This window comes from Mastigoproctus giganteus, chromosome 11 (assembly GCF_048544385.1).
Source record: "Mastigoproctus giganteus isolate SK-2022 chromosome 11, ASM4854438v1, whole genome shotgun sequence".
Taxonomy (NCBI): Eukaryota; Metazoa; Arthropoda; class Arachnida; order Uropygi; family Thelyphonidae; genus Mastigoproctus; species Mastigoproctus giganteus.
In genome coordinates, this window is record NC_143585.1 from 116,621,366 (window position 1) to 116,636,561 (window position 15,196).

The window sequence follows — 15,196 nt, forward strand, 5'->3', positions numbered from 1 at the left end:
TATTCTTGCTTGCTGTTATGCCCTTCTTTACATATGCTTTGCAGGTTGATCAGTCCTAATATTTAAAGTTATTTGCTACAGCCCTCATATTTGTTAGTCAGTTAGGGGAGGTAAGAGAGCAGGGTTTTGTGAAAAAAAAAATTAATTTTACTTTAGGGAACACGGGCAATCCACTTTCTTTTTTTTTCTTATTAACTTAGAACAGGGGTCGGGAAACTACAGCCTGCGGGTTAATGTTATTTTTTTACACGAAAAAATTAAAAATAAATCAAATTACGTGCTGCAATAGCTGAGTTGAGAATAATGACCGCACGTGGCGCTACTGGTGTCGCATATTCGCATTCTGTCGCCTACCGTAGAACAAGTGTTGCCAACATTTCTCTCAGTTTTGCTTTAGCAGCGCACGTGGTATTGTCTGTCACGCCACTCTGCAATCTTTTTTTTTTTTTTTTTTCCTTTTATTTATTACCCACCGGTTCCACGTCACCCTCAAGACCAAATATGAAGAGAAAAGTGGACTTCGAATGTCATGCTTTTAAAGCTGAATGGAGTGTGAATTATTTTGTCATAAGAAATAAATGACAAAGTATCATGTTTATTATGTAATGACACAATATTAGTAAATTAATAAGAGGAGTATACCTCAATATAGTACGTGGAACACTTCCGTATGATACCCTCCAGAAATTAAAACGGAAAAAACGAAAAAATAGAAAACGAAAAAAAGAAAAGTACCCATTCATTGAAGACATGTCTTGTAACCCAGGCCTTGGTCTACCCCAAAACACTCCCAGCATGCCTGTTGTTGTTTAAATATTCTGGGAAGAGTGATACACAAGCAAAGGCTTTAGCTTGAAATCTCCAGAGGCAATTGCACCCAAAGGAGAGTGAGCCTATCTTTCATAGGCTTATTCCCAGGTAAACTTACCTCATCCTTTGTGATGTATTCTCCTGGGCATTCACTTTCAGAAGAGGCCAGTTTTGTCAGTGTTAAAAACCTGCTGGGGAAGATAATCCTCCTGATCAACAAACCCTTGGAATTCATTTTTAAAGACCTCAGATGTTTTTTTTTTTTGTCAGCACTGGATGCCTCTCCATGCCTTTCAACACTTTTGATATTCGCTCTTTTTTTTGAAACATTCGAACCAGCCTCCACTAGCTTTAAAATCTTCAAAGTGCACAGCACTGCCACTGGTTGATGGAGCTTTAAGTTTCATCTTGTCTTAGATCTGTTTATCACGTTCCCAGATAAGTTGTCTAGGTACTATGTCATCCTTCATCTGCTTCTTTTTTCCAAACCATATTAACAAAAGTCTTTCCATTTCCACAATAAAGTCTCTTCCCTATTGCACTGATGTGGAATCATCACTAACTTTAACACTCTTTGGAATTTCTTTTTGTTTAAGTATTGTAGAAATGGTTGATTGAGGAAAACCATGTAAAAATTAGTACATTGGTACGTGAGTACCAGTACCAATGTACTAATTTTTACTCCTTCTTAAAATTTTTTTTATCTTCTCTTGCTTCACTTTAATAGAAATTTTATTCTTAGCTTGCGCTTTAGGAGCCATGGTTATTCAATTTCAATTTATTTAATAAATAAATTCAGAAATATCTCCAATTAAATTACTTTAATTATGTAAAATAAATGAAAGCACGCTGCTTAGACACTGAACAAGTGCATCAAACAGAAGATAAAGAAACTCTCCAAAGTACTGCAGTATGCAGGAACGTTTGTTGAAAAATAACAAAGACACTAATTGGTTGAGAACAATCATATGAGTGATGTTCCGCACACTACACCTCTAAAAATTTCCACCTATGTATTGTTCCAGCTATATAGGAAAGTCATCGGTTCTTGAAAATACAGTAAACCCCCGCTATTCGCGGTATCTGTATTCGCGTATTCGCGATCGCTGATTTAATATAAAATGAAACCTAAAAAAATGTGAATTTTAAAGCGCTGTGAACATTTTCTGCCATAAAAATACATGGGCGTGGCTAAAATTATCTTTCCCGGTCAAAACTGCGCTCAGTGGGTGGGGGGGAGAAAGGTGACAAAATCGCGAGCATGGATGTTTCTCGCTAATCCTTGTTCAGTATGTGTTGTGCGCTTGTCATGGAAGGTTTGGTCTAATTTTGGAAGGTTTAATTTATATGCTTATAAATTGAATAAATTTATCAATTTATAAATTGATATGCTTACAAAAGTGATAAATCTACCGTTTTGCAGTGTAAAACACACTTTTTCGAGCCTGTTAATTAGCATTAGCATTAGTAGAGGCATATGATGCAAGAAAGCAAGCTTATTCAGGATCAGCCAAAAAAAAAAAAAAAAAAAAAAAAACAACAACACACCACTCCCATTTCACCCCTCCGTTCGTTCGAAATACCTGTCCAGTTGAGCCAGTGCCTTTATTGTGGACAAGTTCTTTTTTACCCATACAAAAATATGGCTACGAATAACAAGGGAAATGTGAAAATATCAAAGGTGATGACATTAGCAAATAAAATTGAGTTATTAGACAAAATTTCTAATGGTGAAAGTGTCTCTTCAGTGGCAAAACATTATAAAATCAATGAGTCAACGGTACGATCAATGAAAAAATCGGAAGAAAAAATTCGCCGTAGTGTCCGTGAAAATGCGCTAATTGCTTCAAAAATTTGCTCTGTAACTCGTGATGTTAAATTAGAAAAAATGGAAAAGGCTTTAAATCTGTGGATAGAAGACCAAACTCAAAATAAAATTCCGTTAAGTTCACTCATCATTTGTGAAAAGGCAAAACTCCTTTATCAACACTTTAGCGAAACTGGTGATAGCACTGGTGGGATAAGTTTTTTAGCTAGCAAAAACACTGGTTTGAAAGATTTGTTTGAAATTTCTAATAAATATTACATTTAATATTAAATTGTTTCTTATTTTCATTTCGATGCCATACTTGCATTTCACTATGTACTGTCTATGTACAGTCATATTATGAAGGTACATATAATACATACATAGACAAAAATTTAGACTATTTAGACTAGTTTTTCTTATATATTTCATACTTTGGAACGGAACCCCTTTATTACTATGGGAGCCATAACTCAGTATTCGCGTTTTCAGTATTCGCGACATTTCTCAGGAACGTAACCCCCGCAAATAGCGGGGGTTTACTGTATCATCATTCCTTAAAATAAAAGATCGTATGGAAGTTATATTGGTTTCTGAGAATATCTGATGTCAGTGTCATTATAATTCGAGACCCCACTGTATATATATATTTTATTTATTTATTTTTTTATATTTATATATATATATATATATATATATATATATATGCAATTATGTAAAATTTAAGCTATAAGGGAGGATATAAAGACCAGGGCCATCACTAGCACGGATGGGAATTCGCACTCCCAGACTTAAGGGATGTGCAGATTTAAATAAGTACAGGGCAATGTTGAAAAAAAAACATCACGAGTTAGGGTTAAATTTGAAAGTCACAGAATAAAAGAGCAGGCATAGGCTAAAGTGATTCTACACTGCTTCTGTTATGATAAGCAGCAGCCTAGACAGGAAATTGCTGTGGATTACTACAGCTGCTGTGGGAGTCATAATGCAATAAGTAAATACATGGGCTGTGTAACAGTAACTAAGACTGAGAACAAGTGCACCTATACTTGCATATACACACTAATGCTAGAAGTATTATAGTAAATAAATTTGATGAATTTGAAGTGCTGATCAAGACATCAAAGGCAGATATTGTTGGGATATCAGAGACATGGTGTCACATAGATATAAGCAGCAAAGAATTGGAATTTGGGGAGAACAATGTATACAGGGTAGGAAGGGAGGTGGAATTATGCTGTTAGTTAAGAAACATAAAATGTAAGGAAGTGCATTCAGTTGATATGAGTGGACAGGTGCAATGTTGAGTCAGTTTGGTGTGACATAAACACTGGGAAAGGGAAAATGAGAGTAGGAGTGTGTTATAGGCCTAATGACTCTGATGAGTACAACGAACGATTGTGTAGAGAAATGGAATGGGCCAGTAAATCAGAATGTCTTGTAATGGGGGATTTTATCTTCCCAGATGTAGACTGGAACTTGTGGGTTGGTCACTTGCAAACTAGCAAGACTTTTGTGGATTTATTGGATGATTGTTTTCTACAGCAGCATGTTAGAGAGGCAACAAGAAGGAGTAACACTCTTGATCTGATTATCAGCAATCATTATTCATGTATTAAGAATTTACAGATAGAGGAACCACCAGTTCGCAGTGATCACAGTGTAACTGATGTGGGATTTACTTAAAGATGTAACTAAAATCAAGGGTAAAGGGAAGGTTTTGTTTTGTAAAGGTGAACTACAGAGGTCTCAAAATTTTTTTTAAATTCTATAGAGTGGGATCAACTGATGATGTTACCAACAGTGAATTCCAAATGGTAAGCCAGCATGGACTTAATCTTGAAGGCTACTAGACTTTTCATGCCAACTAAGAAATAGTATTCAATGTTCAGGCCTAAATGGATGTCGGATGAATTAATGAGACTCGTGGCAGAGTAGAAAAATACATCGGATGCATATAAGTTATCAGGCGACACAGAAGCCTATGGCAGATATAAGCTAGTCTGTTAACAAGTCACAAAGGAGGTTAGACACAAAGGAGGAAGGCTGATTATGAGAAATCCTCTGGAAAGGATGCAAAGAAAAACAAAGACTTCTTTACTTATGTAAACTCTAGAAGGAAGGGTATGAATCGGATTGGTCCACTTGATGTTGGTGTTTCAACTGTTGATGAGCCTGCTCAGGTTGCTAACAACCTGAATGAGTAGTTTTCATCTCTATTCACGCACAAGGAATTCTGTAATGAAGGCGAGAAGTTTACTAAACTCCAACGAGGAGCTAAATAATTTTGTAATAACGGAGAGCAAAGTGGAGGAGAAATTGTTGAAGTTAAACATAAAAAAGGCACTGGGGCAGATGGAATCTATTCAGTTATATTGAAGGAGGCAGTAAGCAAACCCTTAGCCCAAATTATGAGAACATGCTTTGATTCTGGGGAGGTCCCCATGGACTGGAGAAGTGCAAATGCATCTCCAATTCACACAGGGGATTCAAAAGATGACACAAGTAACTATAGACTTGTTAGTTTAACTTCTGTTCCTTGGAATCTAATTGAGTCACTGGTTAAAGAAGTGATGCAGGATCACCTAGACAAGACTGCAGTAATAGTCCAGACTCAGCATGGGTTTGTTAAAGGGAAGTCTTGTCTGACCAATTTGATTGGATACTATGATGTGGTCACAAAGGAAATGGATGGAAAAAAATAATTTTGATATCATATACTTGGATTTCAGGAAAGCTTTTGATACTGTTGCAAAGGGAAGACTGCTGTACAAATTGGAGTGTGGTATAGCATTAAGGGCAAGTTGCTGCAAAGAATAAAGGTAATGTTGAGTGGGAGATGGCAGAGAATGGTAATAAAGGGATACTGCTCTACATGGACTAATGTTATTAGTGGAGTCTCCCAGGTTTCGGAGCTGAGCCCATTGTTCCTTTGTGTATTTATCAGTAATATTGATGAAGGTATATCAGGCTTAATATCCAAGTTTGTAGATGATACTAAGGTTGGCAGCATTGTTAATGATAGTAAAGACAGTATGCTACTGCAACAGGATCTAGAAAATTTGGGCAGATGGGCTGAGAAGTGACAACTGAAGTCTAACATTGACAAATGCAAAGTACTGCATATGGGTAGAAGTAACCCCAGAGGAATGTATGAACTGTGTGGTACTATACTTAGGGTGGTGAAGAATGAAAATGACCTGTGGGTAATTGTGCAGTTAGATATGAAGTCCTCTGAGCAGTGCAGGCAGGTTGACAGAGCAGGTCATGGAGTTTTGTCAATGATGTATAGGAATTTTGCTAGCAGAGACAAGGAGGTGATTATACCGTTGTATAATGCAATGGTCAGGCCACACCTTGAGGGCTGAATACCAGTCTGGAGGCCTCATTTTAGGAAGAATGTAGAGGGCTAGAATGAGTACAGAGAAGGGCAACAAGATTGGTGAGAGAGGAACAAAGGGGTGCTTGTATCAAGAGTGGCTTCTGCAAGTTGCAGCATCTGGAGACTAGGCACCTGCTAGGTGATCTGATTGAGGTGTACAAGGCCCTGAATGGTTTGAGCAGGCCTGATGCTGATGGGATACGTCTGCTTGCTCAGATTAAGAACCTGAGGGAGCATAGATTAAATTCAGAAAAGGCAGTTGTGGAATAGAGTTTGCCCTTGGCCAGCAAGTAGTTGAATCCTGGAACAGATTTAAATCTGTTGTTGTGGAAGTTAATAGCTTAAATAAATTTAAGGTAGAACTAGACAAACATTTGGAGTGACCAGATGGGTGAAATGGGAAGGGTGTTTTTTTTTTTTTTTTTTTGGCTGATCCTGTATAAGATTGCTTTCTTGCATGATATGCCTCAACTAATGCTAATGCTATTATACTGTTTACTTTCCTAAAACTATCATTTTTCTACACTCTGGAAGTTAGGGCTATTAGTGTAATATGAGGGCCAGTTGTCTATTTCCATCCTAATTATCTACTTAATTTCATTACCTACTAAATAGTTTAGCAGTTAGCTAAACTGCTAAAATAATACCCTTTGTCTATTCACAATATATCCTTTGTCGACTCTAGCTTTAGTTTTTTTGTTCATATTATAACTATTTTCAGGTCCTCTCGTGTCAACCTTAACTTACATGCCAACAGTCTTTATATAGCTTGGTGTGGCGAAGTTTTTACGGCTCCTGCTAATAGAGAAGTTTTTTCTTAAACTTTTACCATTTTATTAACATAATTGGCATATTAATTTGTTTTCTAGAAGTAGCTTTATATTCCTAATTATGATACTTAGTTTATTTTGAATTTAGATAGAGATTTTGTAGGTTATTACTTAGCATCATTAAAATTTGCACCGTTCGAAACTTTTCGCCATTGTGTAGTATTGATGCGGAATAGTATAATGTTATATCGTGATCTTGATAGTGTAAGGTATAATGTAAAACTAGATAGCATAATACGTAGCACTGTAGTAGGAATCTGTTAGCTTAGTATAGTATTGGCGATTAAGCAATTAAATTTAGAAATCCTTTTAATTTTTATTGTTAATTGAATTGTATTTAAATGGAAATCATGCCCTACACTATAGCAGCAAAGCAACATGCGCAAAGTAGCGAAAGTGTTGTGGTTCGGAGGAGAACCGAAAAGGGCGATTCTCCAATGAATCAGTCTAAAATAATGTGTAAAATGTGTGTGGATCTCTCTCGGACAGGATATGATCTAGCCATGGAGGATGTTTTTGAGTAGCTACCTGCAATGAATGTGAAGGAATTAGGTACCAACTCTGCATTCTGATGGGCGTCTATGAGAGCTTGAAGAGTTGGGTAGATGCTCTCGAAGGAATTAAAATGGGGGGGGGGCATTGGTCCTTGAGGTTGTTACAGACATTCTCTCAGATATGCCAGACAAGCTGTACTTGCTACCTGGGAGTCTAAAACACTGATGGAACTGATATACGGGTGATACTCAAGTCAAGTGGACCCAATTTCGGCGAAGTCCGGACGGTCTGTGACAGCCAAATCCTCTGCTTGCACCTTCATGATGGTGGGACTGTTAGTAATCCTGGGTATAACCTCCATGCACAAGTACATGGTGGGTGATCAACCAGGTGTGAGCCAATGTAAGCAGGGGTCAAGGTGTGGCACCACTTGGAGGAACGCCGCCCCTCTATGTTACCAGGCAGTACTAGGTGGTAGATGACTCTCATCAACTGGTGAAATACCACCACTTTGCTTATTGGAGGCTTGAAGTGGTGGAACCCATGTTTAGTCTCTAAAGCTAAGTTCCGGTCAACCCTTCCCTATCTCTTCCATCATACAGTATGATTGATGACTTTTGAGGTTATGAAGAAAGTCGTGGCAAGATCCAATATTCCTTACATTTCGAGGGTACAGCTCTAAAACGGTGTTCGAAGGCCGGCCGCTAGTTAGTATTTAACTAGCGGCAGATGAATATAACAGATGAATTTGACACAATGAGGTAGAGAGATTTTAAGCCAGAGGAGATTCCAAATTGCCAAGTCTCTGACAGGGAATATCAGATCGGACATATGCACAAGTACCACCTTTGAGGCGAAAGGAATCATACAGCGAATAATTTGGGCATCTGAGATGAGCAGTAGTTGAATTAACCGATAACTGAGATTCTGTCAGAAAAAGTACTGCAAGTGGAAATGGACATCGTTGACCTGGACTGAACCTATTGGTAACTCTCTAGGAAGCTTCCGGATCAGCTAGTGTATAATCTTGCTACCTCTATTCTGCCAGATAGTGACTGGAGGGAGTCCGAGTAGCGTGTATGCAGGGAGCATTGTTGAGGCCATGTTATTGTCAAGGATCTGGGTATATTCTTACTATGTGTACGCCATATCCAAAAATTTCATTACTTCATACAGCATATCCCACCCACTTTTTCTTACTATTGAATACACCATGAATTGTCAAACTAATAGAGCAAGCTTATCTGCGAAAAGATCTAAACCTCCCAAGCACTTCCTAATTCATTTCACAAATATATGTGGTCTCAATTCTATTCTCAACGATGTCCATTTCCACTTGCAGTACTTTTTCTGACAGAATCTCAGTTATCGGTTGATTCAACTACTGCTCATCTCAGATGCCCAAATTATTCGCTGTATGATTCCTTTCGCCTCAAAGGTGGTACTTGTGCATATGTCCGTTCTGATATTCCCTGTCAGAGACTTGGCAATTTGGAATCTCCTCTCTTTGATCTTCTCTGGCTTAAAATCTCTTTACCTCATTGTGTCAAATTCATCTGTTGTCTCTACCGTTCTCCCAACTCCAATAATCACTTGGAGCTCTTTGACTTCCTCTCTTTGCAACTTGACTTTTCTCCAGTCCAACTTTTCTAACAGTGAGGTAATTTTCCTTGGTGATTTTAATGTTCACAACTCCAGCTGGTTTGTGTTTTCTAGTCACACCGACCCAGCTGGTCCAGATGCTGAGACTTTTGCAATTAATAATGACCTAACACAGATTGTTCATTTACCTACAAGAATACCGGACAATCCTAATCATACAGCCAATATGCTTGATCTTTTTCTCACAAACAACCCTTCTAAGTACACGGTCGAAGTGAGTGTTCCTTTAGGCACTTCAGATCACAACTTGGTGATTGTCTCTTCTCCAATGGAACCTTTATCTCATGGCTATTCCCAACCTCGTGTTGTTTGGCATTACAAGAATGCAAAATGGGTTGACCTGAGAGACTTCTTTTTTTCTTTTCCTTGGTCGGATTACTGTTTCAAAACTTCTGATGTCAACGTTTGCTCAGATCATGTCAGTGAAATTATTCTTGCAGGAATGGAATCCTTTATCCCACACTCCACTTTAAAATCTTGTCCTTTATCTAAACCTTGGTTTTCCAATAAATGTGCTAAGGCTGTTCAAGAGAAGAATGTTGCATATCATAATTGGCTTGTTTCCAATTCTTCAGTTTCATTTTCTGCCTACACCAAAGCTCGCAACAATTGTAAAGCAGTTATTAATCAGTCCAAACTAGAGTTTGAACAGGCTAAGAGTAGAAAATATTTTAGCATTAAATCAGATCACACACCAACCATAAGAGTAAGTATTTACTGTAACTAAAATATTTACATATTAAAATAAAATAAATAAATATTTACAAAAACTGCTATTATATTAAATTAAATTATATACATATAAAACATTAAAACTGTGATAAAATCCTTGAGATAAAATACACTAAAATAAACCGGATTAAAAGCGATAAAAACGATAAAAAACAGATATTTTTATCGTTTTTATCGCTTTTAATCCGGTTTATTTTAGTGTATTTTATCTCAAGGATTTTATCACAGTTTTAATGTTTTATATGTATATAATTTAATTTAATATAATAGCAGTTTTTGTAAATATTTATTTATTTTATTTTATTTTAATATGTAAATATTTTAGTTACAGTAAATACTTACTCTTATGGTTGGTGTGTGATCTGATTTAATGCTAAAATATGAATTTTCCCAACCTCAGAGGCCTTTTTCAGGATAAGAGTAGAAAACTTGCTTCTTGCCCTAATGGTAGCCGTGCATTCTGGTCTCTTGCTAAAGCTATTGGCCGCAGCTTTTGCCCATCTCTGCTCCCACCTCTGTACAAACCAGATGGTTCTGTTGTCACTTCAGCCAAGGATAAAGCTGACCTGCTAGCATCCCATTTTTCTTCCAGCTCATGTATTAATGATCTTGGTAAATCACCTCCCACCATTCCAAACATGCTCCATTCAATGCCTCCTGTGGTCTTCCGTCAAAAGGATATCAGAAGGATTTTGATGAATCTTGATGCTAAGAAAGCTCCAAGTCCTGATTTTTCAGTACTTCATAAGTAGGTTTTGCTAAAAGGATCTAGCAAACTATCAGAAACGAAAGTCACCTTTCTTTTTTTCCCTCTTATCTAAAACTAATCACCAACCATACTAATTTATAGCTGCTGCTTGGTCACTTGGTGGCACCGTTCTTGCCTCCTTGTGGCGGGGCCGGAAACTTGGGAGTAGGAAGTTACACTCCCAGGCTAAAAAGTGCAAAACGTGTAGTGAAGTCACTACTTCTCAAGGGACTTCAGAGAAGATCCTACTAAATTGACCTACTGAAGAACCAGAAAATAATCCAAAAGACAAAGGACAGACCGTTCCAAACTATCACTGATGCCTGTATTCCTAATCATTCACTCCACTGGAGAGGAGACATTAGGAAAGAAATGCCCATTTTTCATTCAAAAAGTCTTGGAAGGACTAACCAGAACACCAAAAACGGTCAGGTGGATTCCGACCTGGGGATTTGTTAGTTGAAACATCCAGTACCAGAGATTCGGTATATAACACCTTAAACTCTTTGTGAGGAGTAATCTCCGAATGGGATCTCTTACACGTTACTGAAGAGGAAATCGGCAACGAACTACAAAATCAAGGAGTGACGAATATAAGACTGATTTCTATTCGGAGAGACGGAAATATAATACCAACCAAAACCCTAATTCTGACTTTTAATACACCAGAAGTACCACCAACTGTAAAAGCAGGATATTTGAACTTCCAAGTAAAAGCATATATCCTAAATCCCTTGCACTGTTTCAAATGTCAAAAATATGGACACTCACAGACTGCATGTAGAAATACACTGACATATGCCAAATGCGGATCCAAAGATCATCAGATCGAAGACTGCCAAGCTCCAACTCCAAAGTGTCCAAATTGAAAAGGAGAACATCCTGCCTACTCCAGAACATGTGAAAGATGGTCCTCCATGCTGAAGAAAAAGAAGATATGGATACCAGAAAACCTGTCTTTCCCAAAAAAGATAGAATAAGGACAGAAAAACAAAAGACAACCACCCAGTGAAAATATAAATAATGGTTAAAGTTATTCTGTGGAACTGTCGAGGATTACGAACTAATTTTGATGATGTCCAGTATCTGATCACACAGTACACACCAATCTGTATCTGTCTCCAGGAAACATACCTTAAACAGCAAGATACTCTCAACATTAGAAACTATTCAATGCATAGAAGAGACCGAATAACTGATGGTATAACCCATGGAGGAGTTGCTATTTTAGTAAATGACAGAATACCAACACAAAAATTGCATGTAAATAGCCGATTAAAGGTGGTAGCAATTTGTATAGCAGCTGGATCCCTATTAACCATATGTTCAGTATACATTCCACGAAGAGAAGATGCCTCTTATGTAGACTTAGATGCATTATTACAACAACTACCTCCCCCTCTCTGTTTGATTGGAGATATGAATGGTCACAATCCCCTGTGGGGATGTTCAGACTACAATAGAAGAGGATGCATCATCGAACAACTACTGGATAACTACAGCCTCTTGCTTCTCAACGGGGGCAACCACACTTTCTTCCACTTTCCAACTCGGACCACTACAGCAATAGACTTCACCATATGTATGCCCACGCTTTACACAAAATTTCATTGGGGAGTATTTGAGGACCCTCTTGGTAGTGATCATTACTCAGTAATTTCTACACTGGTGGGTGACTATGCATATCATACCAGCAGGATTCCCTGCTGGAAAATAGATAAAGCTAACTGGGAAGAGTTTAGGAGGAAAGCAGTTTTCAACACCAATATCATTAAGAACAAAACATTAGATGCTGCAATAGCACATGTCACAGAAATCATACAAAATGCAGGCAAGCTCACAATCCCAAAGACTTCATCACTTTTCCCAAACCGTCAGCAGACATGGTGGAATGCTTGTACTGAAACAAGAAAACAGCAAAATAGAGCATGGAATCGATTTCGTAGATATCCACCTACAGAGAATCTGATTCAGTACAAAAGAATGCGAGCTATAGCACGATTCACTAGGAAACAGAGGTGACGAACAAAATTGATCCAATTCAAATCTACAATAAACAATCAACAAATGCTCATGTAGTCTGGAATAAAATAAGAAAAATGACACGTAAATATAGAAATAGGCCATCACCAATACTAGTCCACGATGGACTTAGTCTGACTGACCCTACTGTTATAGCAAATACATTAGGAGAAAAGTATTAGCAAAAGCTTCTTGCCCTCCAGAATTTCTGATAAAAAAAAAAAAAAAAAAAAAAGCAGAAAAAAATAAGATCAATTTTAAATCAAAGAGAAACGAGTCCTACAACCAACCATTTACCATAAATGAAGTGCATGAAGCTTTGTCCCTAGCCAGACCGAGTACAGCAGGACCAGACGATATACATTATGACATGATCAAGCACCTTAACAAGACTGAATTAGAAAATCTATTGAAACTGTATAACAGAATATTCCAAGAAAAATGTATTTGTATGTATACATGGGTTGTGTTGGGGGTAGCTAAGAAAAAGAACAGGCGCATGTATACTTGCGTGTACACCAATGCTAGGAGTTTAGTAAATAAATTTGATGAATTTGAGGTATTGCTCAAAACATCAAAGGCAGATATTGTGGGGATTTCAGAGACGTGGTGGCACACAGATATAAGGAATGCAGAACTGGAATTTGGGGAGTACAATATCTAGAAGGGATAGGAGGGGAGGAGGGGTTATGCTATTAGTTAAGAAATACATAAAATCCAAGGAACTGAACCAGTCGACATCGCTGGACAGTGCAGTGTCGAGTCAGTTTGGTGTGACATAAGCATTGGGAGATCAAAATTGAGAGTAGGAGTGTGCTATAGGCCTAATGACTCTGGAAATTGTACAGGGAAATAGAGTGGGCCAGTAAATCAGAGAGAGTCTTATAATGGGGGATTTTAATTTCCCAGATATTGACTGAAATTTGTGGGTTGGTCACTCAGACACTAGCAAGGCTTTTGTGGATTTATTGGAGGATTGTTTTCTACATCAGCATGTTCGGGAGGCAACTAGAGGGAGTAATACTCTTGATTTGATTATCAGTAGTGATTCTTCATGCATTAAGAATTTGCAGATAAATGAACCACTAGGTGGTAGTGATCATAGTGTGCTGAAGTGGGATTTACCCAAAGAGGTAACTACCATTAGGGGTAAAGGGAAGGGATTATTGCTTTCGTAAAGGCGGCTATGATGGACTGAGACAGTATTTAAATTCTATACAGTGGGACCAACTGATGTTACCAACAGAAAATTCAAAATGAGAAGCATTCAAAGAACTTATCTTGGAAGCTACTAGACTTTACATACCAACTAAGAAATATTGTTCAAGGTTTAGGCCTAAGTGGATGTCAGATAAACAAATGAGACATATGGCAGAGAAGAAAAATGCATGGGATACATACAAATTAACGTGTGACACATAAGCCTATGATAGATACAAGTTGATCTGTAACCAAATTACAAAGGAGGTTAGGCAGGCGAAGGCAGATTATGAGAAATCTTTGGCAAGGGATGGAAAGAGAAACAGCAAAGAGTTCTTTACTTATGTTAACTCTAGAAGGAAGGGGACGAATCAGATTGGTCCACTTGATATCGATGGGTCAACTGTTGATGATCCTGCTCAGGTAGCTAACAAACTAAATGAATATTTTGCATCGACATTCACACATGAGGAGTTATTCAGCAAGGGGAATGCCAGAGGTGTATTCAACTCTGGCAGTAAGCTAGAGAATCTTGTAATAACTGAGAGTAAAGTTGAGGAGAAATTGTTGAATATAAATACAAGAAAGGCACCTGGGGTGAATGGGATCTATCCAGTTATATTAAAGGAGGCAACAAAGGAAGTAAGCAAACTCTTAGCCATAATTATGAGAGCTTCCTTGGACTCAGGGAAAGTACCCATGGACTGGAGATGTGCAAATGTGACCCCAATTCACAAAGGAGGATCAAAGGGTGACACAAGTAATTATAGACTTGTTAGTTTAACTTCTGTTCCCGGAAAATTAATGGTGGCACTGGTTAAAGAAGCACTGCAGGATCATCTAGACAAGACTTCAGTTATAGCACAGACACAGCATGGTTTTGTTAAGGGGAAGTCTTGCTTGACCAATTTGATTGGATGCTATGATGCAGTCACAAAAGAACTGGATGCAGGGAATAACTTTGATATTATATACTTGGATCTTAGAAAGGCTTTTGATACTGTTGCACATGGAAGACTGCTGCACAAATTGGAGCAGTGTGGCTTTGGAGGCAAATTGCTGCTATGGTTAAAGGGGTGGTTGAGGGGGAGAAGACAGAGAGTGGTAATCAATGGACACTGCTCATTGTGGAGTCCCTCAGGGTTCAGTATTGGGTCCATTATTGTTTTCTGTATTTATAAATGATATTGATGATGGTATATCAAGCTTAATGTCCAAGTTTGCAGACGATACGAAGGTTGGCAGGGTTGTCAAGTACACTACTGACACTATGCTACTGCAACAGGATCTGGAAAGGTTGAGCAGATGGGCTTCGAGGTGGCAAATGAAGTTTAACATTGACAAATGTAAAGTACTACATATGGGAAACAGCAACCCCCGAGCAACGTATCAACTCTGCGGTACTACACTGACAGTGGTAGAGAATGAAAGGGACCAGGGGGTGGTTGCGCAGGCAGATATGAAGTTTTCTGAGCAGTGCAGACGGGCTGCAGGAGTAGCTGATGGTG

General features: G+C 38.1%; 1 protein-coding gene across 1 annotated transcript in view; it reads left to right on the forward strand.

Annotated features, from left to right (window-relative positions):
* LOC150078371 (uncharacterized) overlaps positions 1-15,196 on the forward strand; it is a 313,332-nt gene that overhangs the window by 245,056 nt on the left and 53,080 nt on the right. The window lies entirely within an intron of this gene.